At 48.2% G+C, this 17,240-nt stretch overlaps 1 protein-coding gene and 1 non-coding gene across 10 annotated transcripts in view; both read left to right on the top strand.

The window, feature by feature from the left end:
* PBX1 (PBX homeobox 1) overlaps positions 1–17,240 on the top strand; it is a 329,073-nt gene that overhangs the window by 127,641 nt on the left and 184,192 nt on the right. The window lies entirely within an intron of this gene.
* LOC132687022 (U6 spliceosomal RNA) lies at positions 10,841–10,943 on the top strand. Its single transcript, XR_009613963.3, has one exon. It is a non-coding gene; the product is annotated as a U6 spliceosomal RNA (small nuclear RNA).

Raw genomic sequence — 17,240 nt, 5'->3', positions numbered from 1 at the left:
CTGGACCCCAGGCCCCCTGACTGACCAATGCAGCACCAAGGACTTCTTGTCTGTGGCCACCTCAAGTCTGTTTGAGTGTCTGCTGTATGCATTTGGGCGTACCACACCATGTGCTTTGGGAGATAGAAAAACTTCATTCAGTCTGTGGTTACCGGTGGTAGGCAGCTCACATCCAGACAGAAAAGGAGTGTGACGGGGAGCGTAAGCCTGAAAGAGGATGGTATGAACTCAAACGTGCTATAGACGCACTTATTAATCTTAGCATTCCTCGAATTATGCTGTCACTTAGCCTTGAGTACAGGTGGCACTAGTAAGTATTGCTTGGTTGGATGGATGGGTGGATGGCTAGATGGATGGGTGGGTGGCTCGATGGATGGTTGAAACGGATCAGTGTGAACTATGGTAATAATGAGGCAGGTTTCCATGGAGGAAATGGGGACCCTGGTAGACAACACGGCCATCCATCCCCGTCCTTCTCCTCACCACCTACTTTCCTATTACAACAATGATCACCACTTTATATAGCACTTTATATTGGAAACAATCCTTTCAAGAAACCCCGCGGAGATAAACAAGCAAAGAATTAAAATGGTTACCTGTAGAAGCCTGGTGGGAGAGGGGGATGGGGGAACGGAGCCAAGGGCGGGAGCAAGACCCGGCAACATGTGGGAATCAATCACACGTGTATCGTAGAGGTATTTTTTTTTAATCTTGTAAACACAGTACCTATTTAAAAATAATAAATATTAAAATCAAAAAAAGTTTCAGGAGCATTCACTTTCCTCATCTTCACAACAACTGTGAATGTGAAGGGAGGGGGTGGGTATTTTTATTTGGTTCTCATTTCACATCAGGGAACCGAGGCACAGAGAGGTTAAGTAAAGGACACAAGGTCATAGAGTTAGTAAGTTGTAGAGCTAAGACTAAACCCAGGGTGGGTTCTTTCCACCAGAGCACATGGCTTTGGTGAGCCTTGGCCCAACTGTGCTAATCCCAAGAGGGGTGCCTGTGTGAGTGCGGCCTTCCCTGGGACCTCTGTGTCTGCGGAGGAGGGAGGATGTTGGGTAGGGACCACTGTTACATGGCAGAGGTAAACATCCAGGACAGATCTGGCTTGGAGTTATAGGAGGAGGCGTCTCTGAACCAACGCTGTTGTTCATACTCACTGCCGAGGAAGGGAGGAGACATCACACAGGCAGCTTTCACCGGATCCTTTGGGTGGCCCTGCTATTCCCCGGGGTGCCTGCTGAGGAACAGGGAGGTGCAGGTTTACTTTTCAAAAACCCGCATTGAGCCACTTCGCTTTTATGAAAGACCTACCTTGGTACCCGTTTGTGCTAACTGAAAGAAATCCAGAGGAGATTTTTGCTTTTACAAGAAAAGCCGAGAGAGTGGAAGAAAAGTAGCTCAGTAGTCTGCTGGGAATCGTGCATTTCTCTGGGCCCACCCTCTGTAGTATGCCCGGAATCTGATCATCAGCGAGTATGTATGTATCATAGACACAACGTGGAAATCTGCAGGACGAACCCCGAAGTCCTTGGCGTAAGTCCATTAGCCTTGAGATCTAGCCCTTGTCTACCTCACCAGGGTTAGTTCCTACCATTTTCTTCTAGATCACTGTAGGTTACAAATATGTGGAGTCACCTACAATACCTAAAACTTGCCACTTTTTTCCCCATACCTTTGAAGGTTGTCTCTCCCACCAAGAATCCCTGTACCTGCCATCCGTAAAGTAAACTACAGCTAATTATTGAAACCCGAGCAGAGACCTTTTCCGAGTACTCTGATTCAGTCCTAGATATTCCTTCTTCTTTGTATTCACTTTGCCTTATATATTCCTTCATTTTAACTTATATTACCTAGTCTTTGTAATTTTATTTTTTATATGTTTATTTTCCCATTGTACCATAAGTACTTTGAGGTCAATGCCTGTTTATATCCTTCTTCCATTTTTTTTTACGACAGGCTTGAGCATTTAAATTTTTTTTTTTAACGTTTTATTTTTATTTTTGAGACAGAGAGAGACAGAGCATGAACGGGGGAGGGACAGAGAGAGAGGGAGACACAGAATCGGAAGCAGGCTCCAGGCTCTGAGCCATCAGCCCAGAGCCCGACGCGGGGCTCGAACCCACGGACCGCGAGATCGTGACCTGAGCCGAAGTCGGACGCTCAACTGACTGAGCCACCCAGGCGCCCCTGGCTTGAGCATTTAGTAAGTGCTCCATAATCATTCAGTGTATGAACTAGGGAGTCCCATGGGTACCATCTTATCCACTGGTCCCAACATTCTCTAGAGATAGGCAACTTTAGTGCTATATCGTATTTTGATGGACTTTGGGAGAGCCCTAGACAGGGAGTCTGAGGAGTGAGCCCTAGCTCATCCATGAGTGGTTCTGTGGCTCTAGACATGCTACATAAAACTTACACGTGCTTCTCTGTGCATGGCCTCTTTGTGGGACTGTCCTATGAAATGGTTGCTTCAACCAAGTTGGAAGATACATATTGGGAAGTATGAGAAATAGGATGTAATAGGTAAAGTGGTAGGTATAGTGTGGCCTTGAATGTCTAGCAGAGGGGTTCAGGCAAGAAGTGGAGACCCTGTGGTTGTTTAAGCACAGATGACATCTACTAAAACCAGAGTTAAGGACTTTTATTCTGATAAAAGTGTGCAGGATGTATATTAGACTGAAGACAGATTGAAGGCAGGGAAGTCACCCAGGAGACAAGAGGACCTGGGGTCTGGGTAAATGAGTGGTATTTGGGGAATGAATAGTCTCAGCCTGTTGGGAAAGAAAGATTAAGAGCGTGTGGTGACCATCTAGATATGGAGGTTGAGGGAAAGAAAGGTAGGGGTCAAGAATGGTTGAGGGGCGCCTGGGTGGCTCAGTCAGTTAAGCGTTCGACTTCAGCTCGGGTCATGATCTCATGGTTTGGGAGTTTGAGTCCTGCATCAGGCTCTGTGCTGACAGCTCAGAGCCTGGAGCCTTGCTTCACATTCTGTGTCTCCTTCTCTCTCTGCCCCTCCCCCGCTTGTGCTCTGCCTCTCTCTGTCTCTCAAAAATAGATAGATGGAAAGAATGGTTGAATCATTTAATTCACTGATTCATTTGGATTCCACAAAAAGTTTGAGATGGGACTTTACTTAGCACAGTGAAAAGCTGTTTAACAATTACAAGTGCCCCCAAATAACCAGAGGGCATGGTCATAAGATGCCCATTATCATGTTGCTGTGGGAAATGAGGCTTTGCCAGGATTGTGCATCCTGCACAAGTTTGAACTAGACTCTGAGTTCGTCCATCTCTTTATCTCTGTATCTGTGTTCAAGGTGTTACCTGGGAGAATGGGCTTGGCACTAATAAGAACAAGGAAATTAGGAAGGGGAGGGAATTTGAATGCCTGGTAGAGTTTTGTTCATTTCGGATTGTGTTAGACCTTTCAGTTTCATAGAATACTATGATCACTTCTGTGTGTTGTTGATTTTCCTAGTGGCTGTGTATCTGACCTTCATGTGACTTCGTCTCACTAGAGACCATGTGTGATCTGCTAGAATCATGCTCTATTTTCTGGTGATTTCTGAGACTTTGCCTTCTAGATCTTGCACCTCCTTTCTGGGAGGAGACAGAGTTTCTTGAATAAGAATAAAACATAGTGAGAAAGAACTTTGACTTTGGAGTTAGATTGACCTGAGTTTGTGTCCAGAATCCTCCCATCTACTGTGTGACATTGACCTGAAATCTCTCATGTCTGTTATCTCCGTAGTGAACGTGGAGATAGTAATGTCACCTACTTCATAAGGGTTGGAGAAGTGTTCTATTAATAATAGCTAATCTTCATTTAGGGGTTGCATATCATGCACGGTGTTATGTTCATTCTTTTAGTTTGCCCTCTCTGTAAAGCCTAGCACGTATATACTATCATTGTCCCCGCTCTATTGACTAGCAGACTGAGCTTAGAGGCCTTAAATTACTTGCCCAAATTACCCAGGTTGGCATTGGAAGAGTAGGGGTTTGAATATAGGTTGCATGACTATGTCAGCTGAGCCCTTAACAGTGGAAAGTTCTGCAGCCGCCCAAATATCTCTGTTTCTGTGAAAATCTGAAAGCTCTCTTAAGACTGGCATTCAAAGTAATCACCCCTTCTGCCATGTTCCTAGGACAAAATGCCTGTAGCTTTAATTAGCATGTATTTTCTAATTATTCAACTCCTAATTTTAGTCAGTTGTTCATATGTCCCTCTTTCTTCACTAAATTATCAACTTTTGAATGCAGAAACTGCACCTACCTATGTATTTTCCCCTCCAGTGCTTTCTTTATACATAGGCATACTCAGTGTTAATTTGTTGGAAAGAAATTGTATGAAAGGCTCAGCTCCCTCTTTCCCTAGGGGATATCTTTGGTGCTGTGAGGTCACCTTTGCCTTTCTGTCACCAAAATAGAAAAATTAAAGTGTCAGGGAATACTGTAAGCAGCACTAATGAAATGTCATCATTTAAAATAATGAAATAATGTCACTTAAGTCTGATTATGGTCTTTACGTCTACTCTCCCAACCCCCAAATAAAAAGTCATAAAAGCAGAAGCGATCTTTGCCTCTGTAAGTTAGATTGTTGGTGATATTTGGAATTGAACCAGACAAGAAATGAAGACTTGGGAACCAGTCCTTCCTTGCCTCTGGGCATCAGACATGCCGTATCCCGTTTGGTTTTGACTTTTTTTTTTTTTCCCATTTGCCCCTTCGGTTGGAATGCAGGCATTATTCTGAAGCTTTGTGGCAAGAGCCTTAGACATGCTGGAGTCTGACCTTCCCTTGGTGGGGAGCAGGTCTGGGGAGTCGATGTGCGTGAATCCCCAGGGTACCCATTGTCAAGAGGGTTGGGCCCTGAGCCTGCCCTTTGCTCCATTCCCCCCACAGACGGAGATGGAAAAAAGAAATCCCGTGGCCCCTTGGGTAGCAGTCGAGGAAAAACCAGACTCCCACTTCTGAACGCCTTTAGGGTTAGCAGTGCTTTTTAACAGCTCTAGGGTGTGAAGTTGAGTAATAATGATGGTCCCGTTGGTAAAGACAGTAAGGCACGGAGTATTTCATACCACTCAAAGCACTTTTATACATCGTACGTCTTACTCCCGTTGAAAAGAAGGAATGGCAGGATTGTGTTTGGCAGTGTTCGGTGAAAGGCCTTCCTTCGGTTTTTTCCAGCGTGGTCTCCTGTCTCCTTGTTCTTTCCTTATCTCGTACGAGTCTCTCTAGAGTGACATCTCACCTTTCCGAACTCAGTGTTGGCAGCCTCACCCGTCTGGAGCCAGGGCGTTAGCGTAGAAGGCATGCACTCCGGCCTGTGCCAGTTGACTCATCAGAGTGCCCACCGGCCACCACCCAAGACCTCTATACTCTTATTTCAAACACGATTCGAACCGTGTTGCCGTCTAGCTTTCTAGCTCCTGCCAGGATGCAGGCATGGTAATCACTCATATTTACTGAGATCAGCTGACCTTTGCTAACGGTAGACATTGTCTTAAACGCTTGCAAGTCTTAACTCGGGTAGCCTTCAAACCACCGTACTTGTCTCCATTTCACAGGGGAGGCCAGAGCCTGGAGAGGGGATCAGAAATGGGGTTCCACGGCCCAGAGTTGGTCTTGGCTTCCATGATCTGGTACCGCGGCCATGCTCTTGACTGTAACACTGTCCTGCCTTTGAAGAAAAGGCTACTCCGGGAGGCAGTGAAACTACGAAGGAGAGGAGAGAACTTATGCAGCCCAGCAGATGGAGTTTATGTACAACAGACAGGCAGACTCCCATCCAGCAGTGGGTCTGGGTGGTAATTGGCATTCATAATGATGAACGATTTGGGTCATGAAGAGGAAGCCAAATTATGTTCAAGAGTATCCATCCGCCCAGCTATCTGGAGATCTTTTGAGGAAGCTAGATGGAAATATAACACGTTTTTAAATGATGTACATCCCGGAGGATGAAAATAAACACAGCTTTGGGACACCCCCGGAATATGGAGACGAGGCAGCTTTCCCGAGTGGCTTATTTCTCAGGAGTTCGTGTTTCCTTGCCTTTTCTGCCTCCTCTTGGGTTCCAGAGTTGCTGTTCCCTGGGTGTCTCCCCACTTCCACCCCCCCCCCCCCACAAATGTTGTGGGCCACTGGCCTGCCTCCACCCCCTTCTTGCTCCAGAAAAGATGACAAGAATTTATGAATCACCCTGCACCGTGCACGGGGTGCCGCGTACTCTCTCGGCTCTATGTTGCTCTGCCTCTCCGGGGGCAGGTAGAGGGAGTGCAGTAAATATCAGTCCTTTTGTAAACCACCGTGGAAAGGGAAACGGGGGGGGGGGGGGGGGGGGGAGGCGGTCAGGGGATTCGAGAAGAGAGAGGGGAAATCACTTCTTTGTCTGAAAGGGAAATGCCGTGACTGTCCCTTCAGGTCTGTTAAGTGTCTATTGGATGCGAAGGAAATTCTTCTCTTCTTTGCTTCCACCTCCCTCCCCCCCGCCCATTTATTTATTTATTTATTTATTATTTTTTTTTATTTTTATTTTTTTTTCTCCCTTTGTAGAATAATATAAAATAAAAAAGCCCAGCAGAAAGGGAGCCGCGATGCTGTCGTCCCTGGCGTTGATGTTATTTATTTTCCTCAGTTGCTGCTCTGGAAGCCCGGAGTTGACAGAGCGGTTTTGTAGAATAGAAACATTATAGACTGTTACTGTCAGAGTGTTAAATGTGATGGATAGAGAAATAGAGGCGAAGGAGGGGACTTAATACTGAGAGCCAGGGTGCTCATGGGAAAATAAACCATCCGCATATAAGAAATGAATGAGGTAATGTGGCGGGAGGTAATGGGCTTTCGCAACACGCCGGAACAGAGATGCTTATTACAGGGTGCGCTTAACCCTCGGCACGCTGGCTTCCCTTTGTGGGTTCCGGGGGCTTCTCGCGTGTCCCTCTGCGGGGAGCCCGTGGGTGGCTTTTCTTCAGGCGGGGAAGCGGTGGAGACCGGCGTGTCCTTAATGACGCTGGATGAGCAGCCGGCACATGAGAAAGCCTCGGCAGCTCCTGAGGGGCTCGGGATCCCTGTGGCCGCGGGGAGCATGTGCCCCGGTTGCTGGGGTAGGGGGGCTGGGGGGCTCTGTTGGTTTCTGCAGCGGAGGCCGACGGGGAGCGCTTCGATTACTTGGGAGAGATGGAAATTCGTGTTACTGGGCGCCCCTGGGGAACCTCCCCCCCCAAAGATTCCCTGGTACTTTGTGTAGTCAGGGCCTAGCTGTTTGTTTGCCTGCTGACCAGAATGCGGTGGCTTTGCTGTAAGGAGGGTGGAGGGGAGCAGAGAGGGTCGTCTTTATTACCTCCTTGCCAATTTCAGTGCCTGCTGTAGGGTGAGCGGGTCAGGCGGGGGACCCTGCATCCGCTGGGCTGATGGGAGGGACGCAGCCAGGTAGGCGGGGTGGTGTGAAATGAACCGCAAGGTGGTCAGTTTCGGGGCTCAAGGTGCTTGTCCTTCGCACTGGGTTCCTGTGACCTTTCCCACCCACTTTTGCATCCTAGTCGAGGTCAGCCCCATCTCTTACATATGACAAGCTTTAGTAAATTATGAGGACTCAGTTGATGTGGCCCCCGTGTAACCCTGGCTGTTACCTGCTCTGTGGCCCTGAGTGAGTCATTTACCCTCTCTGGGTGTTAGGGTCTTCACCTATAACGTGGATACATTTATTAGCAAGAGTCAACAGGGGCACCTGGGTGGCTCAGTCAGTTAAGCGTCCGACTTGTGATTTCAGCTTGGGTCATGATCTCGCCGTTTGTGGGATCAAGCCCTGTGTCGGACCTGGCTGACCTGCTTGGGATTCTCTTTCTCTCCTTCTCTCTCTGTCTCTCTCTCTCTAAATAAATAAACACACTTTTTTTTTTTTAAAAAAAAAAAGAGAAAACATAGGGGTGCCTGGGTCACTCAGTCAGTTAAGCATCTCTTGGTTTCAGCTTGGGTCATGATCTCACGGTTCGTGGGTTCGAGCCCCACATCGGGCTCCGAGCTGACAGTGCGGAGCCTGCTTGGGATTCTCTCTCTTTCCGTCTTTCTCTACCCTTCCCCTGCTTGTGCACTCTCTCTCTCTCTCAAAATGAATTTAAAAAAACTTACAAAAAAGGAAACACAATCACACTTATGAAAGTATTGTTAGGGTATAAAACATTATGCTGATACCAAAGTATTGCCATTACTTCTGTTGTTAGTAACAAAACAATAAACGTGTATTAAGTGATGAGGTGAAGAACTTCACCCAAGAAATAATGTTTTCAAGCCGGCAGCTTCACATGTTTTTACCTCAAGCAGTGCTGTTCTCATCTGATGTTACAGTGATGGTCACACGGTCAAGGACACTGCCCCGGTTGGATGTTTATATTATTGGCACTGGGTCGGGGGGACCCAGGAGACCAGAGTCATCTAAGAGTTGGGGTATTCACCCCTCTCCTGTGCAGAGGTTTCACAGACCCACTGAATTTTGGAGTGAGGAGGACTCCTAGTGAATGTCCATCATTGGCCTTGATTTTGTTCGGAAGGGGCTTCCTGTTGAAGCACCGAGCCCACCTCCAGCAGCTGTTGGATTTTTCCCCGGAGCCTTTCCATCTAGGGTGTTCCTCAGCCCGACCACATCCTCTGAGATCCACCTGCTGTGTATGAGTGCATGCCACCATCCCTATCTGTGCTGTGATAAGAGGGTCCCCATCCTGGGGATTTTATGTTTTTATTGTCATGTTGATTTCCGAGGTCGTTAGTATTTCCACAGGAGCAGGAGGGCCTAGGTTTGCTGGCAGGCTGTGCCCTGGCCTTGACTCTGCTCCACGTCTGGGGTCGGCCAGGCGAGGGGCCGGGCTTACCTGCCTGCGTCCTTTTCGTCAGGATCTTGTCCTCTCTCCTGGGTCCAGATCTGCCAGGCAGGTTGGTTGTCTTTCCTCCCACGGCTCCTCCTGGGATGCTGTCTCCTGTTTGTCCTCTGCGTGTGTCTCTGTCCGCCCTTCAGAAACCACAGCTTGTGTTGAAGTCTCCTTTCTCTTGATTCCTCAGATTTGTGCGACTGTATGCACCGGCTGGCTATTTACAGTTTCTGATATTTTCTGATTGTTCTGTGTGAGGGTATCTTGTCTGATGAAGGATATTACAATTTTCTTGAGAAAAGGGATGTGTACTGTATATGTATTTTTTTTCTTATAATTGGCATTACACCACCCTCTGCCCCAATCACTTCTCAGCTCTTTCCCTGGAATGCTATCATATATAGCTGTCTTCTGCCCATTTCCAGGCTCCCTCACCAGACTCCAGGTTCCTTCTAGAAAGAAGCCTTATCTGACGTCCCAAGGCCCCTAGCGTATAGCCTCTCTTGTTATTTCCTCAGCTTCTTGCCAGCTTTTAACAGAAAAGTTCTCTTCCTGCCCTTGGCTACTGCATATGCCTAGACACCCTTACGTGCAGCCTTGAATAGAACAGGAATGAATGCTAGATGTACGTGGAGAATAGTCCCAACCTGTGACAGCATCTTGTCCCTCGGTGAATAATATCGTTGGTGCGTTGGGGTAAGAGTAGCGCTGAGGGTGAAATGTGCTGGTGCATCTGAAGAGTTTAGACGGGTGCCTGACACCCGGCAGGCTCCAGAACTTTGTGGTCCCCGCCGTAGTAGCATCAGCGGGGATCAGGATTGTTGAGAAGCAGTGGTACCAGCAATAATGCCTGATGCCCACTGGTCTGCCTCGTTTGCTCCGTTTGTATCTTGCAAGAGTTCCCTAGCATATAATCAAATTTGGATGGAATCTATAAGCTGAAGAACACCAGCACCAGACCCTCTCAACGTGAATCTGCCTTGGGCTAGTGGGATCCTCCGGCCCCTGGCCTGTTCTGGAAGCTGGAGCCTCTCATGGTGTCTTCCTGAGTGCCTCTAGTCCCAGCATATTTCTTCAACTGTGTTCCTATAAAAGCCAGCTACATTTGGGTTCAGGAGGCAGGGTGTATTTTAGGACCCAGTGAGGTACAAATCCCTGGGGGGGGGGGGGTTGTTGAAATTTACAACAACAACAACAATAATAAAGGTAGGGGAGAGCTCCAATTCCTGCCCTTTTCAGGAGAACTCTGCCTCTCGGCATCCAGACCCCAGTTGGATGCACAGAACGGGAAGGGTATGGATGGAGACCAGAGTTCAGGGGAAAGGCAGAACAAGGCAAGGCTTCCAGGACACTATTTTTCTTTTTCTTTTTTAATGTTTATTTATTTTTTTGAGACACAGAGCATGAGCCGGGGAGGAGCAGACAGAGAGGGAGACTCGGAATCCGAAGCAGGCTCCGGGCTCTGAGCTCTCGGCACAGAGCCCGGCGCGGGGCTTGAACTCACGAACCGTGGGATCACGGCCTGAGCTGAAGTCGGGCGCTTAACCGACTGAGCGCCCCAGGCACCCCTGGACACTATTTTTCTAGATCCCTTTCATTTCTGTCTCAAACAGCATGGTGCACAGTGCTTTGAATTTCACCACCTGCTATGTCAGTAGGGTGTGTACTGAGGCCCTTCGTATTTGTAAAAGGGAACGTGATTCAGGGGGGAATGGCCCTGATCAGCAGGCAAGATCAGCGATCCTGCAGAATAACCTCGGCTTTTGATACAATGCAGATTCACAGGCCATGCATTCGCAGTAGGTCAAGGAATCTGCAATTCCTAAGCACCTTCCATGAATTAGATGCCTGTGGTACATACCTTACCCTTTGGGAGTTCCCTTTGCTGCTCCACTCTGGGGGTGGTTTACTTACTGGTCCTGAAGCTGGCCGTCTGCCGCCACGTAAGAGCATTTTAAATGCAGCCTACGTGCTCACTTCAGCTGCGCATATGAAAAATGAGAACAATACAGGGAAGATTAGCATGGTCCTGCCCAAGGATGATGTGCACATTTGTAAGGCATTTCATATTGTTCCACCGAGCTACCCACTTGTCACTTGTGCCCTTTCCTACGTCTGTGTCCTAGGCCCCTGATTTTAAAAAGCGCACCTATTGTCCTTTTTATTAATGCCTCTGTGACATATGACCCAAACCCAAGAGCTTTTCACCTCCATCAGGACACCCATTTTGGAGAGAATAAAGAACCGGTATCGTGGAACCATGGTTTTCCTGTAGGCGGGTCGTTGAGATGCGCGCGCCTACACCTTTGTTAAAAAGTCTCGTTTGTAGCGGTTCCGGGGGAAGGGCGGTGGGAGGGAGCGTGGTGTTCCTTGTTCCTGGTCCTGTGAGGTAACTGCCGTCACGAGACTTGTTCGTGTCGTCTGTACGCAGGTAAGAATGTTTGCCGTTCGAACGGGGCCAGGAGGGCACGTGATAATGTTGTCTGAACGTTCGTGGAGATGGGGATCGCGAGGGGAACGTAACAGGACGTCGTGGATTCACATTCACGAACTTGAATGTGCTCACAAGCTCCATGTTTTTCCAGGGTCACCGAGAGGCCAGTGTATCTACTCAATTTCACGTGCACGACCTCCTTTTGGCAGAGTTGCTAGGTTTACAGATTTCGTTGGGCATTCACCCTCCTACCCCAGAACTTCCACGTTTGAGTTGACTGTTCATTTGGAGTTGGCTGAGTTGTGTTTGAGGGTGAGCGTGTGCACTCCCATGAGTATATCTTGCGTGCGTATATGCCAATATGTATGCACCTGTGTTCAAGTGACTGACCATCCTGTTCTCGTGGTCTCTCGGAGGGACTCTGTCTATTCCAGAGTGCAGACATAATTTACTTAACTGGGCCAGTTCCATTGACGTCCAACCACACAATGCCGTCTGACTTTGAAAAACTTTGTGTTTGCGCATATCCTCATTCCTCTCTGACTTTTTAGTGGGATTGGGGGAGGGAGAAAGACCCATACAGACACCCAGACACACACACAAATAGACATACAGACATGCAGGCACACACATACACACACACATGACATTCAGACACACACACACACACACACACACACACACACACTGTCTTTGCTGATTATCATGAGCCTAAGCTCATTCCAGTGGCGGTGACCTGTTGGCCAAGAGCCCAAGCCTCCACGTGACAACTTGGACTTCCCTCCTGCTGGTCACAGCCACTCCTGCTGGCTGGACTCGGCTTTCTGTCTGAACCAAGAAGCACAGACAATCTCAGACCTGAGACAGGTTGGGAAGAAAAAGAGATGGCTCGTCCTCCCACCTTTCCTAAACTTCTTCTCCACACAGACCCAACGGCACCCACGAGGACCGCACCACCTTGTTACAGTGGGCTCCAGCATTCAGGGCAACTTTCCTACAAATCTCTTTTTATTGGCATTTCCTCCAATGTAACCATCCCTGAATTGCATTTGAATCAGCTGAGAGAAAGAGAGGAGGGGAGGGGAGGAGGCTCCCCCCTAGCTCTTGGAAAAGCAGCTCACAAGCAGCTTTATTTGGTAAAATACTGCAATAGATGCTTGTCAGAAATAATTTATTCCTGTTAGCTGTAATCTGAAGGAAAACAGATACAAGTCCTATAGTTAAAAAAAAAAAAAAAGGAAAGTAGTCTTGCTTTCGCTGACAGTACAAAGGTGTCATATACAAGAAGGATTGACACAGACCAAGGGGTCTTGTGGGAAATATGATAATAACTATAAAGAAGACAGATTATTCCCCAGTTGCCAACATTCAAACCTTTTTACAGTCAGTTCAAACATATAAAACTTTATTGCTCTAGCAGAAAGGGGAACAATTTCTGGTTGCACAGCTTTCCCAGGGCTGGGTTTATACTGTCTGTGTTATTGCTCTATAGTGGCATTTTAAAGTTTATTGAACAAGACTTTTACAATTGAAGGAAGTATATAAAACTGTAAATTTATTAGATTTTTCAGGATAAGTGCCCTTTCTAGTTGTGCTCAAGAATTCGGGGCTACGAGAAACCGCTAGTTACAAGACTTATTAATATTAAAGACTGAGAGTACGCACATTTTATACCTTAACTGATCTCAAAAATAATATTATTATATTACTGGGCGGCAGAGCTCTGATGCTATACAATTGGATGGATACACACGTGTAGGACTCTAAATACCAGATGTGTTTATTCTTAGCTGTCTAAAAAGTTGGCTTTTATTATATCTTACTTTATTTGATTTTAACACCGTCGGTCGGGACACGCTCCTCTGTTCACTGAAGGACGGCTCGGGGTGTTTTTTGTCAACTCCTTGTTGATTTCCCAGAATTTTTCAGTGTATGGCTCTAATGTGAGTACGGGTGGTGGGTTTTCAGAGCGTTATTTTAGCTGAAGTAATATATGGTAGCATCTCCCCCCCCCCCCCCCCCCGCAAGCAGCTATATATGCAAATAATCGAAATGCTACTAAAAAGAGTTCTCTTTTATGGCTTTCAACTTCTCATGTTTTGTTTCTCTTTAAAATTTTTTTTTTAATTTAATATTTATTTAGTTTTGAGAGAGACAGACAGACAGAGCATGAGCGGGTGAGGTTCAGAGAGAGAGGGAGACACAGAATCCGAAGCAGGATCCGGGCTCCGAGCTGTCAGCACAGAGTCAAACCCACGGACCGTGAGATCATGACCTGAGCTGAAGTCGGACACTCAACCGACTGAGCCACCCAGGCGCCCCTCATGTTTTCTTTCTTAAAGGCCTTTCGGGGACATGACTTGAGGAATTTTGTAATGTTTATGAAAATCTGCATCCTGGTTTCTCAGTCTCTGTACTATTGACTTTTTAGGCCAGGAGATTCTTTGTTGTGGGGGCTGTGCCGTGCGCTGTACGAGGGTCAGCGGCATCTCTGTTCTCTGCCATGGTTGCCAGCATCCCCATCACTCCACGGGGACAACCAACGATGTCTCCAGACGTTGCCAGATGCCCCCTGGAGGCATAATCATCCCCTGTTACGAAGCAATCATTTATACAATGTTAGAATGTGTCTTGGAAAAAATGTTTTTACTGTAAATAATACAGTAAATAATATGGGTTCTGTCTGATAATTACAAGAACTATAGTTACCAGATATGGTAAATTATAGGATTAGTTACTTTCAGAGATGTCTGGCTATAAACTTCTCTTAAATAGTGTTACCCAAAGAATATAACATAACTCAGTCTATAAAATGTTACATAGAGGGGCGCCCGGGTGGCGTAGTCGACTGAGCGTCCGACTCTTGATTTTGGCTCCGGTCATGATCCCAGGATCATGGGATTGAGCCCCGTGTCGGGCTCTGCACTGAGCGTGAAGCCTGCTTGGGACTCTCTCTCTCCTTCTGCTCCCGTCCCCACTCGTGCCTGTTTTCTCTCTCTCTGTCTCTCTCTCTAAAATAAAAATAAATAGGAGCACCTGGGTGGCTCATGGTTAAGTGTCTGACTTCCGCTCAGGTCACAATCTCATGGTTGGTGGGTTTGAGCCCCGCATGAGGCTCTGTGCTGATAGCTCAGAGCCTGGAGCCTGCTTCGGATTCTGAGTCTCCCTGTCTCTCCCTCTGCCCCTCCCCTGCTTGTGTTTTCTCTCTCTCTCTCTCTCTCTCTCTCTCTCAAAAATAAATAAACACTTAAAAAATAAAATTAAAATAAATAAGTAATAAAGAAAATGTTACATATAATCTCTCAGGATCACCTGACTCTATAACAGGACATGTTCTGTTTACTTGCCTGGGTCTGAGGGCATGTGTTTGCGAGTATATCCATTTATCAGTCTGGATTGCAGATTCTCTCCGTAGTCTCTTAGGATTAACCACTCATATGTGTTAGCCTTTTTGACTTTTCCTATGCACATGCAGAATCCTGTGTGCATAAACATACACGTGTTTGTATTATGTGCCTTCGCGGTGAAGGGGTTCAGAAGTACAGAGACACGTTGATTATAATTTTCTCACTTGACGTGCTTAATTTTGAGGTACCATCAACTTGCCTTTAATTTTCAATTTGTGCTCTAGAATTTTTTTAACCTCTTCAGAAGGTTTTACTAGCGGACACATTAAAAACATTCAAAGAAGCTGTTTATAGCACCTGTTCACCTTCAGCCACCTAATGTTATGTAAGTATCTATGTGTGAATGGCACTTTGATCTGGGATTTCGTGTTAATTTGCCTAATGGCCATGACATTTACAGAATAATTAGGATATTATGTTTTCAAAAGACAGTAAGTTATAATAGGCCTTTCGTTTTATTTTGCCTGTGTTTTGGAATTCTGTGGGTTTTTTTTTTTTTTTTTTTGGTCTTTTTAAAAATTCTAGACACTTGTGACTTAGTGAGGGGTAGCTTGAAGGTGTCTTGATTCTGTTATTTTGTGCAGCCGCTGTTCTTTTTGGTCTCTGTGGCCTTGGATGGCTGGTGATGTTAGCCACAAGGCAATATATCTTTTCTCCTCTTCTTGCCGTCTTTATAGGTCATCGGGCCCTACCCTAGAGGCGGATCAGAGGTTTTCTTTGTGAAGATGTGTGACATCCTTAACAAATATGGTATAACTCGCTTTGGGCACTAAATGTTTTTCTGATAAGCTGCATGTGAATTATATGGTTGGAAGGCAGATCGTGCGGTTGGAAGGCTGGGGGGTCTTGGTGAGACACCTCTGGTGATCCTCCTGGAAAGTCAAAAGCTTTGTTCACCATCAGCCCTGTAGTTCCGTTGGTTTCCTTAGACCGTGATCCACCTTCTTGAGTTTTTAAACCAAGAGCCATGCCCGTGTGGCCACTCGTCGTGTATGGCAGCTGTGGAGTCTCACGCGCAACGTGCCCGTCTTTGAACTTGGCCGTCGGAGGACGTGCCTGGCCCCTCGTTGGTGGGCTGCGGGCCACGCCTACAAACGATGGCGTCCACGCTTTACGGAGTGAAACACCGTGTGCGGCCTCTGACGTAAATCGTGATGAGACCCCCCCCCCCCCCCCGAGGCGCAAACGCACGGAGTCAGGTGCACGCAGCCCTCCCCCCCGGAAGCACTCCTGGCGAAGGCGGGGGGCGGGGGGGGGGGGTCTTGCTCGGGTCCCGTTCAGCCCTGGCGTCCTCAGTCCCCTGGGCTTCCAGGGACCGCGGGGGAGGTGGCGGCTGGCAGTCTTAGGAAGACCCTGAACCGGGGCAAAGCGGCCACCGAAGAAGACAAGAACCGCAGTCACAGCCAAGTTCCCAGGCGGAGTCGACTCTCGGGCTTGTCCCCAGGTACTGACGTCCTCGGCCGGCTCGCCACCTGCCGCGTGGGGTCCCGGGGTTGGGGGGGGGGGGTGCGGACTCCTCGGGGGAGGCCGAGAGGGAACGAGCAGGGACGACAGGGGACGGCGAGTGTCGGGGACGTCCGTGAGTGTTGCGGGGGACGCCGGGCTTTCGACCCCAGCCCGGCCGACGCGACGCGGAGGGCGGGACTCCGACTAGCGGAGGCAGCGGCTGTGACCTGAAGCCCGGGCCCCGGTGTCCCCGGGTTTCTCGTGCCCTGCCGCCGGAACGGGCTGTCGTGCTGTCTGGCACGGTTCCCGCGGGGGGGGGGCCGGGCCCGACACGGGGCAGAGGAGAGCCGCGCTGGGGCTGACGGGACGGCCGCCCTCGCGGGGGTGTGAGCGGGTGTGGGCGCGAGTGTGAGAGACCAGGAGTGCGGGAAGGTGAGGGCGTAATCGTGTGTGAGAGATTGTGTGCGTGCGTGCGTGGCAGTGCGTGTGAATGTAAGAGTATGAGTGGGGGGGGTGAGTGTATGTGAGAGCGTATGTGTGAGAGCCTGTGTGCGTGTGAGGGAGCGTGAGTGTGTGGGACCGTGTGTGACAATGTGAATGTGTAAGAATGTGTGAGTGTGTGTGAGAGACTGTGTATGTGTGTGAGAGGGAGTGTGTATGTAGATGTGTGTGCAGGAGAGTGTATGTGTGTGGGGAATGTGAGTGTGTGAGGCAGAGCGTATGGTGAGAGTGAGCGTGTGAGAGGCAGTGTGCATGTGAGGGTGTGTGAGTGTGTGTGGGGGAATGTGTGTGTGTGAGAGAGCGTGTGTGAGACAGTATCTGTGAGGGAGTGTGCATGTGAGAGTGTGTGCAAGAGTATGGGGGGAAATGTGTGTGAGCGTGAGAGTGTATGTGTGTGAGTGTGCAAGAGTGCGGGAGGGAATGTGTGTGTGAGAGCATATGTGTGTGTGCATGTGTCAGAGACAGTGTGCGTGTGTGTGAGAGGGAGTGTGCATGTGACAGTGTGTGTGAGAAACAGTGTATGTGTGTGAGGGAGTGTGTGTGTGTGGGGGGGAATGTGTGTGAGGCTGTGTGTGAGTGTGCA

This window comes from Panthera onca, chromosome F1 (assembly GCF_046562875.1).
Source record: "Panthera onca isolate mPanOnc1 chromosome F1, mPanOnc1 haplotype 2, whole genome shotgun sequence".
Lineage (NCBI taxonomy): Eukaryota > Metazoa > Chordata > Mammalia > Carnivora > Felidae > Panthera > Panthera onca.
The sequence above is the reverse complement of the archived record's forward strand: the minus strand, read 5'-3'. Positions and strand labels throughout refer to the sequence as shown.